The sequence below is a fragment of the Crocodylus siamensis genome, chromosome 6, assembly GCF_052110815.1.
Source record: "Crocodylus siamensis isolate JL-2025a chromosome 6, ASM5211081v1, whole genome shotgun sequence".
NCBI classification, from domain to species: Eukaryota; Metazoa; Chordata; order Crocodylia; family Crocodylidae; genus Crocodylus; species Crocodylus siamensis.
In genome coordinates, this window is record NC_143400.1 from 80,022,113 (window position 1) to 80,044,953 (window position 22,841).

Consider the following 22,841-nt stretch of genomic DNA (forward strand, 5'->3'; position numbering starts at 1 on the left):
GCCCGACATAAATACTACCCTACAGCATAGTTACTTACTATCCTACAGTGTTACAGAGTTGCCATCCTACAGCAGAGTTATTTAATATTTACATACGTGTAGACAATGACCAGGGCTGGCTGGAGCATAGGGGTGCTACAGTGCGAGGGCTGCCTGCTGGCTCACCCCTCAGTGTACCACCTTTGTGCCCAGCCAGCTCTTCTGCAGCACATTGAGCCAGGATGGAGCAGCTCTGGACTGGCAGGCTGACTCTCTAAACCCCCTTTGTCAGTGGGGGCTGCACCATACCAGTTCAACATGCTGTAGTCCCAGGTGCATGTGTAAATGCTGTACCTGGGAATAATAAAACTCCAGTTCAAACTGCATCCAAATTTATTTAGCTATACTAATTTCACATGTAAATGTGCCCGCTGAGAGATCAGTTGCATCACATTCATAAGAATAATTTTCAAGGTTTTGGCGATAACATACCTCAGCCTCATTAATAAAGAGAGTGTGCGGAGCAATGCTAAATTATTCTTAAATATTCTTTATCATTTATATTTCTAAAGAAATACCCAGGAATATGCAAAACTTCTTGGACCCAAATTTCTTCACTGCAAAACTTCAGTGGCAATTGTGCTTAAAACTTTATATTCTCTATTTATCCCCATAGAGCCTCCATAAGATGTAATACAGAAATTTGTTACTAACTTCATTTCCATTAGTACATCAAGTGCTGTAGTAGAAGTTAGGAGCTTGAGGAGAGGTTTTCGGCTAAAATAAGGAAGACTTAGTTTCAGGTTAGTATCACCAAGTCTTTTAAGGAAAAAAAAAACCCAGAAAATTTTAACTATAAGCTACACATTCATCCAAAAAATTGCTCATCAGAAACAAAAAATGTCTGAACGCTCAACAAATATGAGTTATAGTGAGAAGAATCATAAAGGTGTCATAGTGGAAAGTTATGGTCCCTAATGTAATTGCGATGCCCTTGTTTTAACATGAATAATAATAGAAGGAGCTTGCCAGGAACTTTCCATAATCATAACATAAGATAATTTCCATTCAGTTATTTTTGTAATATGGGTTGATGATATGGGAAAGTAATTGCATGGATTTGATGTTGTTATCCTTTAGGTCATATTTTAAATCTCAACAGGGAATTTTAAGATCTGTATTGAGCCCTTTTTCTGTTTCTCTAAAAAACTTGGAAATGTTATATATTATTAGGGCAATGGATCTGAGAAAGGATGAAATCTGCTGAATCTTCTATATTTAAAGGTTATAACTACTAGTAGAGGTGCACCAATACATCAGTCAGATATCAGATTGGCACCAATATGAAGAAAATTGGCTACATCGGAAATCAGCTTTTTTTGCCTGATGCAGCTGAGAATGTGGCCTATAAAAGCCTGGTGCATGTGCGCAGCTGCTGGGCCAGGGTGCGCTCAAGGAGGGCAGCAGCAGCACTGGAAAAGGCCTCTGGGGGAAGCTGCAGCCACCTGAAAATTCACCATAGTCCCCCCTCCAACCCCCCGAACTGCCGCCGCTGAGTGCAGCCTCTGGCCCCAGCCCGCAGAGGTATCCCACCCTGCCCCAGCCAGCCAGCATGCAGATCTTGGGGGCACGTGCCTTCTGTGCCCTCCCAGGGTAGGTGTAGTGGTGGGAACCACCCTCCTTTCCCCACGCCCCCCCAGACAAACTGCAGCTCCATCCCACATCCTGCCCTGGCTGGGCAGTACCTGCCCCAGCCCCTCCAGCATTATCCCCACTCCCTCCCTCACTGCAGGGGCCTTGATCTGCCCCCCCGCAACCATTCCCTCTCCCCTCCTCTTCCACCACAACAGACTTACCAGCTAGACACTGTTCTCCAAACTGCCCATCTGTGTATCAGAAATTGGATCATTCTAATCTGATATGCCTCCTTAAAAGTTGGCTATTGGGAGCAGCCCAAAAAATTTCTATCAGTGCACCCCTAGGTACTAATGATTAATAAACCCAGAGGTTATTTTAAGAAAAGGATCATTTAAAAATGAGCTCGCTAAGAGTGGTGTGGGTTTAAAAAAAAAAATAAAAAAAGTTTGCTCCAACAGGATAACTAATTACATTGCTTAGGTAGACTTTTGTGAGACCAACAACTTCTGTAGGGACCACAAATAAAGATTCACTTCTCCAACAGAATGCAAATATCAGACAGCAGAGCCCTGGAGTATCTTACCACCACCAAGATTAAGTCCAAAAGCATCTGTCTCCAGAGTTCTAGTTCTCTGGTTGCAATTCAGCAAAACATTTAAGCCATAAACCTAAGTCCCATATTTAACTTTAAGGCTGTATTTCCATTTTTTTCTTTTTTAAATAAGGAGACAAATAAGAAACACCTACATTGAATCTGAATCCTAATGTTTAGCACTGAGAAACTAATGCATTATCCCAGTGGTTCTCAACCTTTTTTTAGACTCAAGGTATGTCTCCTCAAACTCAGGTACTCTTCAGAAACTGCCAACTCTTAGCTTCCATTCATTTTTTCACTATGGAAGACTAGACTAACAGCGTGGTCTATAGTCAAGAACTCAGACCACAACGGATTCCAAAATGTTGTCGACACTATGGATTCCTATTTAAAATCTCTGGATTCATCTTGTCAATCATGCATAAGTGTTTGCACATCTAACAGTGCTAATGTTCTGTGGCATCCTGCAGCACCTTTACAAGGATCTTTTAAGCCCCTGGTTAAGAACCACTGCATTAACCGATGGCAATAATGTGTGAAAAAAGGACATTTAGCTGCTTACATTCATCTTCTTTAGGAACTCTTAGCATTTTTTCTAGCCTAGAAATGTGAGAAATAATTAAAGTATCTAATGAGTCCTAACCTACTGCAGCAGAGAAATCTTCAGAACCGCTGGTACTATGAAACGTGGAGATTTTACACAGTCATTTCTTATATACTGCAGTGCACTTTATGCAGTATGGGCTTTTTAATACCCACATATGTCTAATATACAGCACACATTGTCAGCCTCGTATTTTAAAAGGGAGAAGCATTGATGGAAAAGTAAAACTGAAATTACTTTCTGAATTATTTAGAACAATGACAGGAGGTGGAAACTGCTTAGTAGTTTCCACCATGTACATAATGCATCATGATCAATAAATACAAGCTCTCTTCAACTTAAAACCAAAATTTATAACTGCATTAATAAAGAAGCATGAAATTGCTTGGCTTCATTACTTATTTAAATATTCCAGAAACAAGTATATTTTAAAATTAAATGCAACAGAATTTCTAATGGATCCTCTAGAGAATAATGGAATGACTATATGTTACAAAGAATGGTTGTAAATATGTACTATAACCCTTATATTACTTTTACAAGGAATATTGCAGTAAAAATATGCCCAATTATAGAAAATAGGGTTTTTATTGCCATTTATGATTGATAGGATATGACCATCACACCATAATAAAACTATTTTTAAGAGTTTTAAGTAAGAGGGCATTAAATTGTTTGTTTATAAGAAAACAGGAAAGTGTCTAAAAATCTTCCTGAGCCTCCCAACAAATCAATAAAATGAGAAGACTGTTTTGGAAACAGTTTTATTATGAGTTTGTACATCAGCTATTTCAAGAGACTTTAATCCTGATTGGGACATCAAGTACTATTTTTAATGGAAATAAATCATGTTGATGTAGTTTTACAGATTTTTCACTGTAGGTTGCTGAATGGGTGTTCTGGGGTTTTTTGGTGTTGTTTTTTTTCCCTATAGTTTCATTTGTTTGTTTTTTGTGTTGTTTCATTTTTCTTTTTAATTATTCCAGGATATGGAAATAGGATATGTATCTGTAAATCACCATAGGAATATCCATGAAACTAGGATATGCATCTGGCTATATGAATTTGGTTTCCTTCTAACTTTAATCTTCTCAATGTGGCAAGATTTATTATGTTATTCCTGTCAACCTTCTGTCAAAGGAGAAAAGTCATATTTATGTTTTCATTCTGCTTTTAAAAACACTTACTTTGCATGTGGATAGGGGGGTCCATTCGCTTCCCCTTTCTCATTGTGATCACCGGGGCCTCTGTCTCATCTGCTCTTCCTCTAGCCTGCCAAATCTTGATATTACTATTCTTTGGGAATATGGATGGTATCTAGAGTGATGGTTGTACTGACAAGGATCGGTCTCCTACAGGGCTCCAGCCCTGTACCTTGCCCCTTTCTGCTTGGTGACAAGTCATCCTCTGATGATGATGAGTGTGTCTCAGCTTCTTCTGACCTGATTCAGTTGCTGACTCTGTGTAGGGTTGGCAGCCATCCCCTCTAGATGGGACTCTTTAATGTTACAGCCTAGCTTGCAACAGTCTTCCTTCTCACAGGAACTAGTGGATCCTGGAGGATGAGATCTCTACCCACCAGTCTCCAAGATTCTCAGTTAGGGGGCTCACTAGATCTCAGGTGCATGTCCTCTAACTTAATTAAGTATAACTCAGGTGCCAGGAAATGTAAGTTGCCTCTGCTATCTCGCCCTGGCCTGGGATTACTGAAGTTTTTTTTGTTTTGTTTTTTTTGTTTTTTAAAGGCTCTCTTCCACTTGTTTGTATTACTTTCTCAGGAAAAGACTCAGAACCTGGGTTCAAAAAACAAGCTCAGGTCTCTGTAGCTCAACTCTGGTAACCATTTATTCACTCCCTCCAGGCAAATCTCTCCTTTGCCTATGCTATCTAGGGTTCCCCAAGGCTAACACCACCTCTTGCACCAGTTCATGCCCTCTCTCTTGTTGGGCTCAATAACCTTTCACTGGAAACTCTCTCCAGGGATTCTCGTCCTTCTGACTGGTGGGTCCATCCACAAGTACCCTATGGTCTGGTGTTACTTATCTTGCTTCATGGATTGAGTTAGTCATTCACTCATGGTTGCAGTATCCTGGTGTCCCACAAGGGTTCAATGTGGTGGAGCCCTCTTCCTGGTCTTGCTGTACCGTCCCTTTTCCCTGGATGCTGAATGCCAAAACTCTCTCATAGATTTCATAGATATTAGGGCTGGAGGGGACCTTGGAAAATCATTGAGTCCAGGCCCCTGCCCAAAGGACAGCAAGTCAACTAGAGTCAAAGGATCCCAGCAAGTTAAGAGTCCAAAGATTTCTTAAAGGAGTCCAGAGTAGGTGCTTGCATCACCTCTGGAGGGAGTCTTTTGCCATAAGTTTTTCCTTATGTCCAGCCTAAAACGGTCTTGGAGGAGTTTGTGACTGTTGGACCTTGTCATCCCTTGGGGCACTCTGATGAACAGGCGTTTCCCCAGATCCTGATGCACACCCCTTATATACTTAAAGACTTACACCAGGTCACCCCTGAGCCTGCGCTTTTCCAGGCTGAGGAGTCCCAGGGCTCTCAGCCTCTCTTCATAAGGCCTGTTATCTTGTCCTCTGATCATGTGTATGGATCTCCTCTGGACTCTTTCACTTCTCCAGATCCTTCTTGAATTGTGGAGCCCAGAATTGGATGCAGTACTCCAGCTGTGGCCTCACCAAGGCCAAGTACAGCAGGAGGATGATATCCTGAGATGTTGCTTGAGAAACGCCTATGGATGCAAGCCAGTTTTGTTCACTTTACTGGCTGTGGTATCACATTCATGGCTCATGTTCATTTTGTGGTCAATCATAACCCCCAAGTCCCTTTCAGCCATGGTGCTAGTGAGAGTAGCACTGGCAAGCCTATAAGCGTGATGCATTGTTTTTTTTCCCCAAGGTGGAGTACCTTGCATTTTTCTGTATTGAATGTGATCAGGTTTTTATCTGCCCACTCTCTAAGCCTATCAAGATCAGTCTGGATTACCAGCCGATCCTCAGGTGTGGACACTATACCCCAAAGTTTGGTAGCATCTTGGCTAGTCTGCTTTTGACATCAGTGTTCACATCATTAATAAAGACGTTAAAGAATATAGGTCCAAGGACACCACTGGTCACAGAGCACCATGATGATTCACTTCCAATGACTACCACTCTATGAGTCCAACCTCGGAGCCAATTCCCCAGCCATTGGACTGTGATCCAATGCCGAGGCTGCAGTTGGCCAATTTTTCCATGAGGGGATCATGTCCTCTCAGTGTCCTCCTCATGCTTCCTCTTGGCCAATCAGCACTGGTCTCTGGGATATGTGTTCACTGGACCCAGTGTTTGGCTCCAGTCATGTGCCCCCCACCCCCAGCTCCTTTCACCATGCTGGGGAATCACAGCCCATCTGGACCCCGCCAGGTGGATTCCCCTCCTCCAGCATTCTTCTCTGTTGTGCCGGGCCGTACAATGTGTCTCACCCCTGCTGGGGGAGTTCCCCCCAACCCTTGGAGCTTGTCATAGAAGCAATGGACCAGGATGGACCTGGGAGATCATCAAGTCCAGTCCCTTCCCATAAGCAGGAGGTTAAAACTAGCTCAAAGAGGTGCTTATCCAGTCTCCTCTTGAACACCTATGTTACAGTCGCCCGAGGATGTAGGGGGGCAGTCAGGAGGGCCAAGGCAGAGATGGAGATAGGACTAGCTTCCCAGATTAAGGACAATAAGAAGTCCTTCTTCAAATACATAGGGGGTAAAAAGAGGGTCCCGGGTAATGTGGGGCCCCTGCAGGACACGATGGGCAACTTAGTCATCACGCCAGATGACAAAGCTAACATATTTAACGATTTCTTTGCCTCTGTCTTCCTAAGTAGGGACCAGTTCAGCCACCTCCCTGCTGGGCCCCCCTCAGGCCCTGGGAGAGACACGCCTGGGCCAGGGGTTAGCGAGGAGTTAGTTAGGGTACTTCTGGAGAGGCTGGACGTGTTCAAGTCCGCTGGTCCGGACGATCTTCACCCTAGGGTTCTACAGGAACTGGCCGAGGTCATTGCGGGACCCCTGGCGCGGCTCTATGAGCACTCGTGGTGCTCTGGTGAGGTGCCGGAGGACTGGAGGAGGGCCAATGTGGTCCCTATCTTCAAAAAGGGAAAAAAAGAGGACCCGGGAAATTACACGCCAGTTAGTCTTACCTCAATCCAGGGTAAGCTCTTTGAAAAAATTATCCTGGCACACATCCAGGAGGGCCTTGCGGGGGAATGCATGCTCAGGGGCAACCAACATGGGTTCATCAGTGTCAGGTCTTGTCAGACCAACCTGGTGGCCTTTTACGGTCAGGTCACCAAATCATTAGACGCAGGGGTTGCTGTGGATGTAGTCTTTTTGGACTTCCGGAAGGCTTTCGACACTGTCTCTCACCCTGTCCTCATCAAAAAGCTGGGAGACTGTGGTGTCGATGCCCACACAGTCAAATGGGTCGCCAACTGGTTGGAGGGCCGCACCCAGAGGGTGGTAGTGGATGGGTTCTTCTCGACCTGGAAGGACGTGGGCAGTGGGGTTCCGCAGGGCTCGGTCCTCGGGCCCGCACTGTTCAACATCTTCATCAGTGACTTGGATGAGGGGGTAGAAAGCACCCTGTTCAAGTTTGCTGATGACACTAAGATGTGGGGGGATGTGGGTGCACTAGAAGGGTGCAATAGGCTACAAGCTGACCTTGACAGGTTGCAACGGTGGGCGGATGAGAATAGGATGGGGTTTAACACTGATAAGTGCAAGGTGTTGCACATGGGGAGGAAGAACCGGCACCACACTTACAGGTTGGGGAACTCCCCTCTTGCCAGCACGGAGACGGAAAAGGATCTTGGCGTCGTCATTGACTCCACGATGAACATGGGCCGGCAGTGTGGGGAGGCAGTCAAGAAGGCCAACCGTACCCTGTCATGCATCCACAGATGCATCTCGAGCAGGTCCAGGGAGGTGATCCTCCCCCTCTATGCGGCACTGGTCAGGCCGCAGCTGGAGTACTGCGTCCAGTTCTGGGCGCCACACTTCAAGAGGGACGTGGACGATATGGAAAGAGTTCAGAGGAGGGCCACTCGTATGATCAGGGGTCAGCAGGGCAGGCCTTATGAGGAGAGGCTACGGGACCTGAACCTGTTTAGCCTCCACAAGAGAAGGTTAAGGGGGGACCTTGTGGCCTGCTACAAACTGGTCAGGGGGGATCAGCAGGTATTGGGGGAGTCCCTGTTCCCCCGTGCGCTGCCTGGAGTGACCAGGAATAATGGTCACAAGCTGGCGGAGGGTAAGTTTAGATTAGATATTAGGAGGCGCTACTTCACAGTCAGGGCGGCTAGGGCCTGGAACCAGCTTCCAGGGGAAGTGGTGCAGGCTCCTAGCCTAGGGATTTTTAAAAGGAAGTTAGATGAGCACCTTGCCGGGGTCATCTGACCCCGGGGCTCTTTCCTGCCAAGGCAGGGGGTCGGACTAGATGATCTACCTAGGTCCCTTCCGACTCTAGCTACTATGAAACTATGAAACTATGAAACCTCCAAGGATGGAGACTGCACCACCTCTGCCAGGAGTGTATTCCAGGTTCTAGTTACCCTTATGGAGAAGATGTTCTTCCCTATGTCCAATCTAAATCTTCCCTCTATTAGTTTGTGACCACTGGTCCTTGTTCTTCCCAGGGGTTGCTCCTGAAGAGTTGCTCCCCCAGATCTTGGTGTTCCCCCTGACACTTGTAAGTGGCTATCATGTCACTTCTCAGCCTCGTCTAACTCAGGCTGAACAACCGTAGTTCCTGGAGTCTCTCCTCATATGGCCTATCCTCCAGGCCTCTGATCATGCTGGTGGCCCTTCCATGCACCCTCTGAAGCTTGTCTGCATCCTTCTTGAAGTGTAGTGCCCAAAACAGGGTACGGTACTCCAGCTGTGGCATCACCAATGCAGAGAAGCACTTCTCTGGATCTGTGGGCCACACATTGGCTGATGCACCCCAGAGTTCTATTTACCTGCTGGTGACTTCTTCCTAGTGCTTCAGGGTAGTGCAGCTTACCTGGGCCCCACCAGATGAGCTTCCCACCCCTCAGCATTCTTCTCTAGTGCAGCTTGCCTGGACCCTGCTGGGTAAATTATTCCCCCAAGGTTTGTTGCTGGTGTGCCACAAAGGCAGGTCTTATCTGGTCTCCACTGGGTGTTTCCCACTGGCATAACCTCTCCTTTGAGGGTCTAGCAGAGGTTATGTCCAAGCCCCTGATACATTGCATTTTTATAATATTTATTTATGTATGTAATTATTTTAAACAAAAAGATCAATTACATGAATTAATGTATGTAAGGTCTCTAATCCATGTAATAGTAGCAGACTATTGTGTTCCCTTCAGAATACTAACTGACAAAACTATTAAAGAAAATGACATGTTGATTATCCGTTGAAAAAAGACTGTTTCTGCAGGGACAATAATTCCTGTATTTTATCAGGAACATGCTGGAAGATCGATGGGACAAAAACAAACAAGAAAAAGGGTGCATACCTAAAAGGCCTTGTTTCAGAGGGTTTTATCTATCCCATGAAGTTCTGAAAGCCTCCTGCAAAGTTTGGTAGCATGTTGAAGATATAGAAACTAGTGTTTCTTACAGTCTTGGAAAATAAATTAAGATGAATGTATTTCAAGAAGCTTCATTTGATCAGCAGCTCTAGTTTCCATTTATTTTATGGTAAGGAAAATCTATTTTATTTTCATGACTAATAATCAGATATGTAATATAGTCTAACTTTGACTAGGCAGTAAGCACACTGTTTCATCTCTTCTTTTCACACAGACAATATTTCAAAATTCACAACATAAAAAGGCATGCCAAAGATGATTTATTTTATTAGATTTAATTTGAAAGCCATTTTCAACAAATACTAATATGTTATAGATATGATGATAAGCAGAAATGCTGTTAGTTTTAGAAACTCTATAATTTGAAATGGATATGGCCCAAGTATTTAGGGCCAATATTTCTACTGTGTAGGTTGACAAAGATTTTCTGAAGTCCATATTGGTTCATCCATCTATGCTGTCAGAAGATTTGATCTCAAACTTAGAAAAAAACACACAACTTTAAAATGGAACTAATGTTTCAACTTAGAGACTGCATATGGTTATGGGAGACATAGTTATTAAAGTTGATAAGCCATTACAGTTGGTGAGCAAGGAAGCAATTTGGGAACTAAATGCATCATGAGAAAAATGGAAGATTGATCATCTTGTCACTTTTACTAAAACTTGTAGACAAGATTCTGTCTTAATGTTTATTTATGCTATGAAGAAATAAAATCCAACATGACAATTTATAGTGCAGATTGCTTTTTGCTGACTTGGGAACTCATAGGGTATGTACAAATGTTAACTTTAGAGCACTTTAGTTAATTTGGGGTGATCTAAAAGGCCAGCATGAAAGCATTGACAGGGCTTAGGACACCGTAACAATGGTGCACCCAATATCAAGTTAGTTCATCTCAAGTGTAAACTAACTTTAGATTGATAAGGGGCTAACTCAGTCTAGCAAGGGATAAATGGACCTAACGAACACTTGCATATGTTCACAGTTCAAGAGCAGCCCTGAGGCTAGGAAAGCCCAGCCACTCACCACAGCTACTAGTCACAAAGAGCACCTATAAATATGCTCAATGATATGTATTAAAATGTATTGGAGAAGACTCAAATAATTGAATCTGCTGGAGAATTCTAATTAAAATACCTCATCAGTGTCATGTGTATACAGCATCCCTGCATTTCAAAATGGTGGTGGGGACACTTTAAGTAAAGCTTGTTGAATGAGCTTTAGTTAAAGTGCCCTGCCACAATTTTGAAGCATGGGATGCTAAATATATGAGATGCTGCCAGTGTTTTATTTAGAATGGCTCCTGAGAACTGCTCGAAATAACCCCTCCCCTCTCTGAACACGTGTAAAGATACCCAAAAAAGTGACTTTTTGTGGTCTTTCTGAGTGCTTTGCAATAGAAGAATAGCTGTGTTATTTCTTTACACTCAAAAAATGAGTGCTAAGAGCTAACATTTTCCAAGGGGTTCCTTGAGTCTGAGGGGTTCCTTGAGTCTAACATGTTTGAGAACCACTGGCTCAGGCATTATGATACAATTTCTACTTATGTGCTCATATAATATTTTCCTGCCCCTCTCCAGTTTTGGGAATGAGTCATAGCTATGTGTTGTAGGAGCTTGTTCTCGTTAGGACCTGTACTTTATTTGTTTAGAAGTTGGAACGTGCATGTGAATGGAGCAAAGGGACTTCAGAAATAAAGAGAACAGTCCTACATAACATATTATGCTATGTACTCTGACAAAGCACGTCCCAGAAGGCTTAAGTATCCCAGAAGATAAAACAAAATATAGAATGCGTTTTTCCAGACCAGTGGGGCTCTACCTTCTGGTCTGATGGGCCAGATGAAGGGTGTGGGGCCAATTCATGGGCCACATAAGGCCCAGGGTACCAAAATTAGACCCTGTATGTCTCAGTCAGTCCCATGCTGCCGCCTCCTCTCCTAGTGTGTTGGAATTGGGTCCTGTGCTGTCTCCACCAGGCCCTGCACAACTGACATAGCATATAGGGATACATTATCAAGCTCTCAGAGCTCCTCGCGCATTTGGCATAAAGGAACCAACAATTGCTGCCACCATTCCCCCACTACCAAATTTCTGGCCCTGTGGGGAACCCAATGGCCAAATGAAATGAACCCATGGAGCAGAACTGTCCCATGGTTTGGAGTGTGAACACCCCTCCTTTAGATTAACACCATCTATTCCATACACTAAATGAAGTGCAGGTACTAAGAGGAAAAAATCCAGGCATGTAATTCCACAGTGCATTTGTTTTGGATTTTTTTTAAAGCAACCTTTAAAATGTCATGCACATTTTAACGTCCCCGTGGTTCATCAGCAGGGCTGGATCTTTAGAATAACTGAACAGATCCTTGTCATGTGAGCAGAAAGAAGTAACTGATAGCAAACTGATAGTAACTGATAGTAAAGACTCCGCTTCTATGTGGGGTGGCAGCAGATGGGAACTGGATACAGTACCGCTGGTAGATCTTCCAGGACAACTTTTGGCAAGCATCCATGTCAAGTTGAGGTAGAACCGTCACTTCTGTCTTGTGGAAGAAGTACAGAGCAGGGACAGCTTATTTCCTGCAGTGGTGCCTAGAACAACACTGAGATGGCATGGGCATGCCCTTTGAAACTTAAAATTTATTCACTGTTATATGTTCCTGCAGGGTCTTTATAGCCCTAAATGTATGTTGGTTCAAGCACCTTGATTTCTACAGTCAGTGGTTACTTTACTTGATTTAAAGACATGCCAGTGATTGACTCGAGAGCTGAGTGGAATTTTTCAGTGTATTGGAAATTCCAAGGAAAATGCCCTTTTGGAGAAGGGGGATCAACATCATTTGCAGAATCCGGTTGATTCCAGGAGAGTTACATCTAGAGGGGATAGAAGGGAAGGGCTAGAAAATTGCTAAATGTCAAAACAGTCTATTCCAATGCTTTCAAAATGAAATGGCTCATTTGGGAACATCAAAAATATTTTGCTGCTACATTATTGAAAGGAAATATTTTGACCGTTTATTTCAATACTGTGTTTCTGCTTGAAAAGTGCTTACATTTAAAAAAGTTTAAATAAACTGAAACAAAAGTGAATGTTTTGTGGCAGCCCAAAGCCAAATCATAGAACCATATAATCATAAGGAAGTAGGGCTGGAAGGGAACTCCATCAAGTCCAACTCTCTGCCTGAGGCAGGCTCATCCCTATCCAAACCATCCTATACAAATGCATAATCTAAAGTCTTAGTAAAACTAGTCAACCTAAACGCAACGCAAGGCATAATACTCTAACCTGCCACAAGTAAAACAAGTGAACCATAACACCCAACATCCTACTTCTGTAGAAGTTTTGTAATAAATATACACTCAAGAGATCCCAAGTAGAGGGCTACTCCCCGCATTACGGAGGAAGGCACCTCCCCCCCACCCCAGGCCATAGCAGTCTGACCATGGATCATCAACAGGGTTTGATCTTTAGAATAACTGAACCCCAAATATGGCAATTAGTTAGACCCAGGAATCTCCGGATTTAAGTCACAGCTGAAGTATTAGCACGTCCTAGTCAAAACTCCCAGTGTTAGCTCCAGCCAGCATGCAATACCTCTGAGACGGGCTTAAGAAAACAAGCAAACCCCGACAAATAGCAAAATAGATAGGAGGGAGGGGGGTGACAGAATTCCTTCCCAAGCCCAGGTGACAAACTAATTGTTTCATTACTGCCTGTCTCCCCCACCCCCTCCCTTCATTTCTCTTTTATTTTCACTTGAATTGCTTCTTTTAGTTCATCCACCAAACCAAAAAAAAAAAAAAATCCATTATTTTCACGAGTCTCTACTTGATTTAACTTCCATTAAATCAGCTGAAGATTTCTTGGCCCAAAACAATTAATAATTCAACCTTTAAAAGTTTGGATTAAATATTACCTGCAAGGAAGCCTTCATACACATGTAAATGTAACTTTGCAATTTTGCAGAAATAAATTATTTTTAAGTGAACAGCTTGCTTTTTCTTGCATTGTATACAAGGTTTGGAAGCATTGAACACTTGGCTTCTCATATATACAAGGCTTGTTGATCACTGGATAATAATAACAAATCTGGGATTGAAAATATTTTAGGAATTGGATGTGAACGTTGTCTTGACTCAAGAAATAGAATGTATTTTGCTGTAGGTTTCACAGTTTTATGCATATGTGGCTCTTTATTCCTAATGCTACTTGAACTGCTATGTAACTGCAAAAAATCTTCAATATAACATTCCCTGTAGGGATTATAATTCTCCAAGTGCCACGCCACACACTTTGTTCGAATGCAGCTTTGTCCGTGGATTGTGAATTTCGGTCTGAGAGATAATTTAGAAGCCGCTGAATATTAATCGGAATCTAGTATGCTGTATAACAGTGTTATCACAAAACTGGCTGCCCGACTAGATAACTATGAACATAATTTGAGGAAGCTGATAGATATGTTAATATCAGTTGCACTTAAATAAGTAATGGGCTTCTGGAAAACTTTCTGACTGTGCCTTAACTCAGTGAGAACACAGATATGGGAAAAAAAATCAGAAAAGGAAGACTAATGCAGAAAAGATTTCTTTATACTTTTTTATATAGCTACAGGGTTTTGATTTCACAGAGCATCTTTCATACTGGCCCCATCCCTTCAGAACTGATGAAGTAAACAATGGAAATATTTTATTCATTGTGTCATTTCTGCATCCTTCTTATATTATTTAAGGGTGATGGAAGAAGATGTGCATGGATACACTAATTCTGGACTTAGATTATTCTTTCTTCTCATACAAGGCCAAAAGATCCCAATAAGTCAAAGTCCATAGGAGTGAAAGACAATTTCATTAGGTAGCCTGTTTCAGTGCTTAGTCAACCTAAAAGTCAGAAAGTTCCTTCTAATCTCCAACCTAAATTTTTCTTGCTAAAGCTTGGGGCCATTGCTCCTAAATCTGTCCACTAAGGTCCTGAGGTTGAAATAAGGGAAAAGGAAAAAAATCATGTAGACAACTCCCACATTCCATGTCTGCTGCCAAGTTTCTTTCTCCCCTGCTCATTAAGCAACTACTTTTTATTCTCTTTTTCTATTAAGCAGTACAGAATATGTACATACACAATATACTTTTTAATGCTCTACAGGTGAATATTGGCTCTGCTGAAATCTGAAGCAAAATTCCCCTAGGTTTCAGCTGGGATTTCACTTGAAATGCTCTTTGTTCTGTCTACTGAGTAATCTGTCATTCTGGCTAGAGTTACACTAACAAAACGTAACCACTTGTTTTTATTAATTTAATAAAGTGTATATATGCAAACACATACACACACAGCTGTTCAGTTCATACCAGCTTAGGAGGTTTAGCATCCAGGAATAATTTTCTGCATAATCCTATTTGAATGCTATTTTTAATTTACCTAGCTTTAAATTAAAAAATTCAGGCATTGCTTTTTAAAAAAAGAAAACATATTCCATGAGAGTTCAATCTAACAGTAGTAGTGAGAATAGAATTTTCCATGCAACAGCTAAGCTGACTTATGACCTCTAGAGAGAAATTCAAACAGGACTGAAATTCTTTTTTAAATTAAATTTTGACTTTTGAAGATGTATTTTCATGTCAGACCTCAAGGGCCAAGCCAAGTAGAAGCTCTGGAGCTACCTTGTACATCGTATTAATGAAAGTCCTGTGTATCCCCCTCTATGCTAAAATGGGAAACACAACTGCTGTTTCACTGGGTGAAAAAGTTTTTAGTCTGTTGTACTCCACAGCATTTAAATAAATGTATGTGGTGTTAAACACTATGATTTACTATGCCAGTTCATGTTTAATGGGGGATTTCATAGTTTTCTGAGCTGTTATCAGCAATGTTCTTGATATCATATCTTAGCAGGTATTTGTTTTGAGTTTTTTCTGGGCATTTTTTCCCCTTCCTCTGAGCATTTATTTTGGGCTGTATATTTGATGAGTGACAGTGTAGGAGATATCTAAATCCTGCATTATTTTGCAGGATTAAATCTTTTGATACTTGAGGAATCCTGTCTTTTTGTGGTTTTTTGCCATCACTGTGTTTATAAGGGGTCTACTTCCAGAAGTTTAATACTGAGGCACAAGGCTCCTGAATCCTGCAAGTTACTTTATAACCTATTTGTTGTGCAAGGTCCTGGGAATAGATTACTGGTTCTGCCTTGGATGTAATTCAACTAGTAGTTTCTGCATTAGAATGATAAAAGCAAGATTTGAAATCCTCACTCTGTTCTGCCACAGTAGGTCACTTCCTTTTCCTCACTTATATCCCTACAGAGGAAGATGCTGAGACTTGCTCCTTTGTGGTTTAGTAGTACTAGATACAAGTGAAATGAGGAATGGCACTGCTAAGGGGTTGGCAGTTTGCTTAGGATGGAGGTTTGTTCCATAGAACTGCTTTGCTGGTCATTCTTGTAAAATATTTTAAATGGTAGAGTTGATTAAGAGCAGTTTCTTGACCCTTTTCTTCCTCTGTCTTTGTGTTCTTCAAATTAGTGTTTTATAAGCAAAAGCTAGTTACTCTTGTCTGGCAATTTCTTTGTTTTCCCCTGTGGTTTTCAAGTCCCAGTAGACAAGAACAAATATTAGACTGAATTCTGTGCATTTGGGCATTCACTATTCTGATCCCAAATCCTCGTGTGCGCGTCACCAGCTTTATTTATAAGAGGTTCCTAAATGCTGACAGAAACTGTGACTTAATTTTTTTTTTAATTGCCATACCAGAATTCTGCCTTTTTAAAGTTTTAGTAAATCATTAGCTTCTGAAGAAGCAGAAACATATTGGACAATGTTTTTGGTTGTGATATTGTGTTTAGTTCTGTGTATGACTTCCCAGTATTTTTCTGTTAAGCCCTGTGGCCTTGCTATTGCATTTTATTGCGCAGTAGTATACCATACAATGATTTCTTTATTTTCTACTGTAGGAAAATTGTACTGTAGCCAAATTAATGAGTTAGCATTTTTCCCCTTCTTCCTGCTGCTTTCTCCTGAAAGGATAGTGTTACTCTTTTCCTCAGACTTAGAGGAGAGAGCCTAATCTGGGGAAGACTGAACAAGTACAAATCCAACAGCCTCCAGAGGTGTTTGAATAGTAAGAATATTCCATAATAAAGCCATAAAGAATATTTTGACTCATGAGAACATCCTGTATGTAGCAATTTGACATTAAATGACTTCCGGTTTTGAGATGCTAGTTGAACCCCTTCTTATATAATTGGAGGACTATTTTAGTTTAGGTAATCCCACTTTATTAGGCCAAGTGAGCACTAAGCACCTGGCATAATGCTATTCCAAGCTATCCTATCATATGAGCTTGTGTGGGAGTAAGGGGGAGGGGTTGGGCTTTTTTGTTTTGTTTTGTTTTTTAATTTATATGCTACAGGGTTTTTTTGTCTGTTGCCTATTATCTGTGCCATACTAAATCTTTGACTACAATAGCATTTTTATCAACATGTCATCATTTCATATTGCAAATCTCTTTTTATGTGAAATGATTGCTATAGTTAGATAGGGTTACTATCCCCTGTACCAGGCTCTTCTGTCTAGGCCTGACTTCATAACATTTCTACTTTCAGAAATATCTATTGAAGATAGTGTTAGTTATGGAAGGATCATACCCATGTTATGGATTTTACACTACTAAATATTGATCACCATGAAGCAGGATTATGAGCTTAGTCTCACTTATTAAAACATGGTAAAAAGATGCTAAATCAATACTAAGGAGAAGATTTAAAGCCAATGAAAATGTTCAGAGTTGAGGTTTCAATTTATTTTATCCAGACATTACATCACTTTTGGGGAAAATTTATAGATGGTCTCATGTGACAGTGCTAGGCTGAGGGGGTAGTGTATGCAAAAAGAACCTTTCCCTCATCTGTGGATAGTAAAGCATGTCATGGTAATAGTTTAATGGTCACACTTAGGAGAAAAAGAAGGCCATACAGCTCCTGGTAATGGTTACCTGTCAGAGCGAGATTTGTTTGAAGTATTTGCTAAAGTATTTGCCCTGGCTGCCTGAAAACCAGACAACATTGGCAAGGAAACATAAGGAAGCAGCAGCTAAACTTTGTAAATCTGTAACAAATGTCACTGTAGCACATACTCCTCAGTAGGCCTAGATACAAGAAAAGGATTTTGACACCTAAGAGGAGACATATGTCAAATGTCTATGTCCAGAACAGCAATCCTCAAAATCCTTGCTCAGGTGTGGTCTGAATGCATCAGGTGACTCCATATTTTATCTTCAATTTCCCAGGTAACTAAAGTCCTGCTTCCTTGAATAGCCTTTTCTTGTACCTGTATATTTGCTTTGTTAAAATCCAATACACTATAAAAAACTCACTGAAACCCCTACTTTTAAACTCCCTGTATATGGATTCATCAAAATGCTACATGACAAAATTCTCATGCTGCATTCAATATGCTGCTTCCTGGAATTTAGTATTAATACTTAGAAAGTTCATTTTTGGGGATCTCTCTAGCCTTGAGGACCCCTGGGGTTCTCTCCAGGATGGCTTAATTCGCACTCCAATATCTTTTTATATGCATGTATGCAAATAGATTGGAATGAAGAGCTGCCTACCCATAGGGAATGAGACCTATTTAAGATTTCCCTAGAAGAATGACCACCTGCTAATAGGGTGATAATGTGTCATTTCTGACAAATACAGGTGCCTTCCCCTTTGGGTTACAAAAGTAATTGTAATTCCATAGAAAGGTCTAGCCCATAATATCACTTTCCCAGAGATCACTCTTTCCACAGGCAATTTGTAAGCAGACAAAACAACAAAGACATTATTATATAAGAGAAAAGAACAACTGACCATAAGGCTTGAAGACAGAATAGAAAAACAAGTAAAGTTTCTTACCCTCTTATCTGTCTATACCCTAGCCCTCCTGGGAGACCCGCTGGTATCACTAGAAGTCAGCCTTCCCCCTGATTCTGCCACCTCTGGCTGCTGGGGATCTTGAACCTCCAAAATCTGAGATCCAAAAACCATTCAATCAAAGCTAGAAGTTAAAGGCCTTCCAGCCAGCTCCACCACACCAATGCTATTGTAATTGATTGCGAGTCATGCAGTCCTCCTGAGCTTTCTTTCCTTGGGCACTCTGGCCTGCTCGGGCATTTCTCTCAGACACCTTCACTATTTGGATAGCTGTTTTCCCATTAGAAACACGAGTGCCCATCCTACCAGTGCTCCCTTCAGTCCGCTACTGGGAGTAGCAGTTGTCTTTGCCCTAGTATCAGAATAGCAGGAGTTACTTAGGAGTTTTTCCTAATAATCCAAATAATAAAGTTATACATAGCATAACATAATATATATCGTGATAAAGTGGCATAAATGTATACAGAAAGTTACTGGCTTTCCAGTGAGACTACATATATTGTATCTGTACAACAAATTCAAGAAAATCTGCATGACAACCCCCAAGCCCTGAAACCAGAGTGGCTTCATGATATACTCTTAAACTCTTTTTGACTAAATTACCTCAAATTTCATGAAAGCTGGAAAGAAGTTGAAGGAAGGGAGGATCTTCTTCAAGAGTGCTTATAGCTTCTAAAGGAATCTGCCGTACATCAAAATGTATTCAATATTGCCTTACCCATTTTACGTCTTCTGTTAATATGAACTCGTTTACACATCATCTAAGTAGGTATCCTAAGGGGACATAAATTGCTGTAAAAATAATTGAAAATACATTCAGTTTTGAAGTTTTCCCCACAGCTCCATTGAGTCCTGAGACAAAAACACAGTCTTCTTTGCTCATTTCATGTGGTACATACATTTTAGGGTCTTCTCTAAAATTTGATGTTGTTCTTGATCTCTGTGCTGTAGAATTGTACAATAAGCCATTTCTAAATCTAATTTCTCTGGAAGTGACCTGTCAAAGTTGTAGAACTAGTCCTTTCATAAACTGTACGCTGTTTTTAATTGGTTTCTGTGAAATAACATTTTTCCCATTTGTATTAAATCTTTTTTCTCTCTTATGTTACAGTGACATTGAAAATACGTTTCTTTTAATTTTTTTCCCTAATTACAGAGAGATTTAGCTTTGCTAGAAAACGCATTCATATTAAAATATTCTCCAGATAAGCCTAAACATCTTTAAGCTTCATAGTTTCTCTGTATCTTTCACTAGATTTCACCTTTGAAATGAATACAGATTTACATTACAACTTAGTTATATCTTCTTCTAAATAAACCGTCAGTTTTTGAAAACTGAAAATTTTTCACATAAGTTAGTATGCTAGCAATTGCCAAGACCAAGAAAAGTTATAATTTAATGTATGCATGGACAAAGAACTCATAAGAAATTATCATTTGGATATGATATTTTAGAATAAGTCTAAAAGTAGATTGCAACTATTACTGTCTTCAATGCAAAACAAATTGGGTATGTATTTATACAGCATTCAATGTACATGCAAACTAATGGCTGGACTGTAATTCCCTTGTTCATGCTGAATAGCACTCTGTATCTCAAAGAGCCCCATTGATTTCACTGAGACTGATGATTGAGGTCTTCATGTGGCCCTATGTTACAGGTGAGTCAGTTTCTTTTTTCTTTCTTCATAAAAGAGAACAACTGAATGAAAAAAAAAACAACTGAATTGACTATCTGAATTATTTAGGAATAGCACAGGATATGATAGATACTTAGTAACTTCAATGTGCAGATAATGCATCATAATCAATAAATGAATGTTATCCTTAACTGAAAATCAAATTTAGGAATACATTATTAAAGAAGCATAAAATGGACTGGTTTCATTATTTCTACATATGTTATGGTATAGATTATGTGTATGCCTTAGGTGGTCATATAGTACAAAGTACAAAAATATTTGGTTTCATGCTTTATACTTTTTAACATTTGCTCTGACCAAACTTTTTTTTTTTTTTACTCAGCACTCCAACTCACTGCATCGTTTTCAGTCAGGAGTCAGTTCCTGTGATTCCACACAGTTCACCTATAGGCTTAATTGAAACTAAATGAGTCTTGGATTCAGTGACGTATAAAGAAATATGGCCCGATTCATTGTTCCTTAGCTCCCAGGAGACTCTTTCTCCTTCCCCCTTCTCCTTTTCTTCCCTTCCCCTATATTTGTTCTATCATTCTCATACTCCTTTCCATCCCCCACACTGATAAGACATGCCTTGTAGATTCTTGGGTTTGCTGCACACTGGTGTGTGCATGTGTGTGTGTGTGATTTTCTTCATGCCACCAAAGCCAGATTCTATTGATTTTTAAAATGGCTTTGGCATCTTTCTGTGTGTGACTTTTTAATGCTAGTTTCAGAATGATTTTTGTGTTATACTTCCAGCAGTATATTTTAATATAATTTCTTTCATAATGTATGATGCTTCTAGGTGTATCTCAAGTTTCAGATTTTGTGTCTCCTATATTCTGTATCATTTTTGTCTTATAAAGTCCAAGAGGCCCCATATTTAGTGGGACACCATTTTGCCAGGTCAGGTATGCACACACAAGTGATGATCCTGGCCTTGACCTAAAGACCTTACAATCTAAGGATAAAAAATGTAGACAAAGAATGGAAGCAAGAAGGAATAATGTTGCAAATATCTCAGGTCTGCCTGTTTTGAAATTTATTCACAGACTAGCAATTAGGCCTGTGCGAAGCTTCGGTTCGCGATTCAATTCAGAGAAGATTTGGCCCGATTTGAAGGCCAAATCCCTGAATCCAGACGAATCTCTGAATTGAATCGCTAAAAGCTTAAATCTTTCTGAATCAATTCGGAGCCTCCAAATCGATTCGGAAAAGATTTGACAATTCAGACATTTGGAAGGTGGTCTTTCTGAGAAAACAGAAACTTAGAAGAAGAAGGAGGGGAAGGGGGTGCAGGTGGGGAAAGACTGACATCAAGTCCCAAAGCCAAGGTTTTATAACAGCCGCAACTCCAGATTTTCTTGGCATTTCCTCCAGATTTCCTCTGGCCACTGTTCAGCAAAACATCTACTAATGAGCACTGCTACATTAGTAAGGTTCAGTGGGAAATGAGAATTCTCTCCAGCAATCTCCTTACACTCCCTCCCTCCATCCCTTCTCCTAAAGACCTGGAGAAACCTCATTCCTCTGGACCTGGATGCTTGGGTTCTCAGCCCACCGAGCTCCCACAGCATGGAGATGGAACCCAGGTATTCAGATTTTCCCAGCTGGGAGATGGAACGTAGTCATTTCATAGAGTGGTCAGTTCCAGGTTGTGAGCAGCTTCTGAACCCAGGCAGGAAAAAAAAGGTTCAGGCAGGGGACTGTCCCTCAGTGTCTTCTTTATCTGCAAACTCCACAGTTGTACATGGGAGCCCAGTCTTGGAGTCTGTGATGCTGTATCTAGGATGGTCAGCCAAAGACATGTGAATAGATGGCATCAGAGAAATGAGGACCAAATAGAGCACTCAGTGTTGGGCATTGGAATGGACAGGTTGGCAAATGCTTGCACCTGGCTATGCTGTGGCACTTGACTGAGCCATCCAGGTCCAGGAATGTGCTTTGAAGGTCCAAGAACAAGGTCTACAGGTGGCCACCCACTGTCTGAGGAAAGCCAACCTTGCTGCTACAGAGTTGAGAGTCATAGTTACAGTATGAGGCGCTTATGCACAGGGCCAAAGACCACTTGGGATCCAGCTATGAGACCTCTGAGTGGTGTCAGCACTGTCTCCTACATGGAGACCATTGCCACCTTAAGCAGGAGTGGTAGAGCAGGTTGCTGCCCACCCCTTCAGCTCGGAGAACCCAACTCTAGGGACTCCATCCTGGGGAAACATGCCTGAGCACCATAGGAGGGACCTTGGCTGGTGACCATGGGGTAATACTTCACATGGTACATGGATTAGATGCTGGAATGCAGGGGAGCCCCAGAACAGGAGATCAGATGTGTAGGAACCCCCATGGCTCATGATCCAAGGAGCCAGGAAGATGTCCAGTGGGACCTGCTCTGGGGAGCAGTGCTGGGGGAAGAGAGGAGAACCAGGATGCCTGAGGCACATCAGCCCACTGGGCCACACCACTCTGGGCCCAGGTCCCACTGTGGGGGAATGACACAGTCTCTGTAAAGATAAGCAGCTACCTGGCCTTGGGTACAAGTTCCAGAGCAGGCAACATTCCACAATTTTTCTTTATTATGCACACAAAAAAATTGGCAGCTTCAATATTTAATAAAGTTGAGGTGTGGCAGGTTTACATGTGGTATTTACCTTGCTGTCCTGAGGTTTTGTGTTTAAGTTGAATACCCATGGCTGCTATCAACTGCTGTGCAGAGCTGAGGCCACAAGCATTGGCAGGAGGGGAGGAAATACAGGCATCAAATCCAGGTGTGCAGCCATGATGTTCCTGCCAGCCAACCAGCAGTGACTTAGCTATTTGGCTCCACTTAGGAG

General features: G+C 41.5%; 1 long non-coding RNA gene across 1 annotated transcript in view; it reads left to right on the top strand.

The window, feature by feature from the left end:
* The window catches only part of LOC149863057 (uncharacterized), a 33,620-nt gene extending 12,945 nt beyond the window's left edge, over positions 1-20,675 (top strand). The window contains exons 4-5 of the long non-coding RNA XR_016443215.1: positions 19,914-19,989; positions 20,354-20,675. This is a non-coding gene — a long non-coding RNA (uncharacterized LOC149863057). The remainder of the gene's footprint in view (positions 1-19,913; positions 19,990-20,353) is intronic.
* The last annotated feature ends 2,166 nt before the right edge of the window (positions 20,676-22,841 follow it).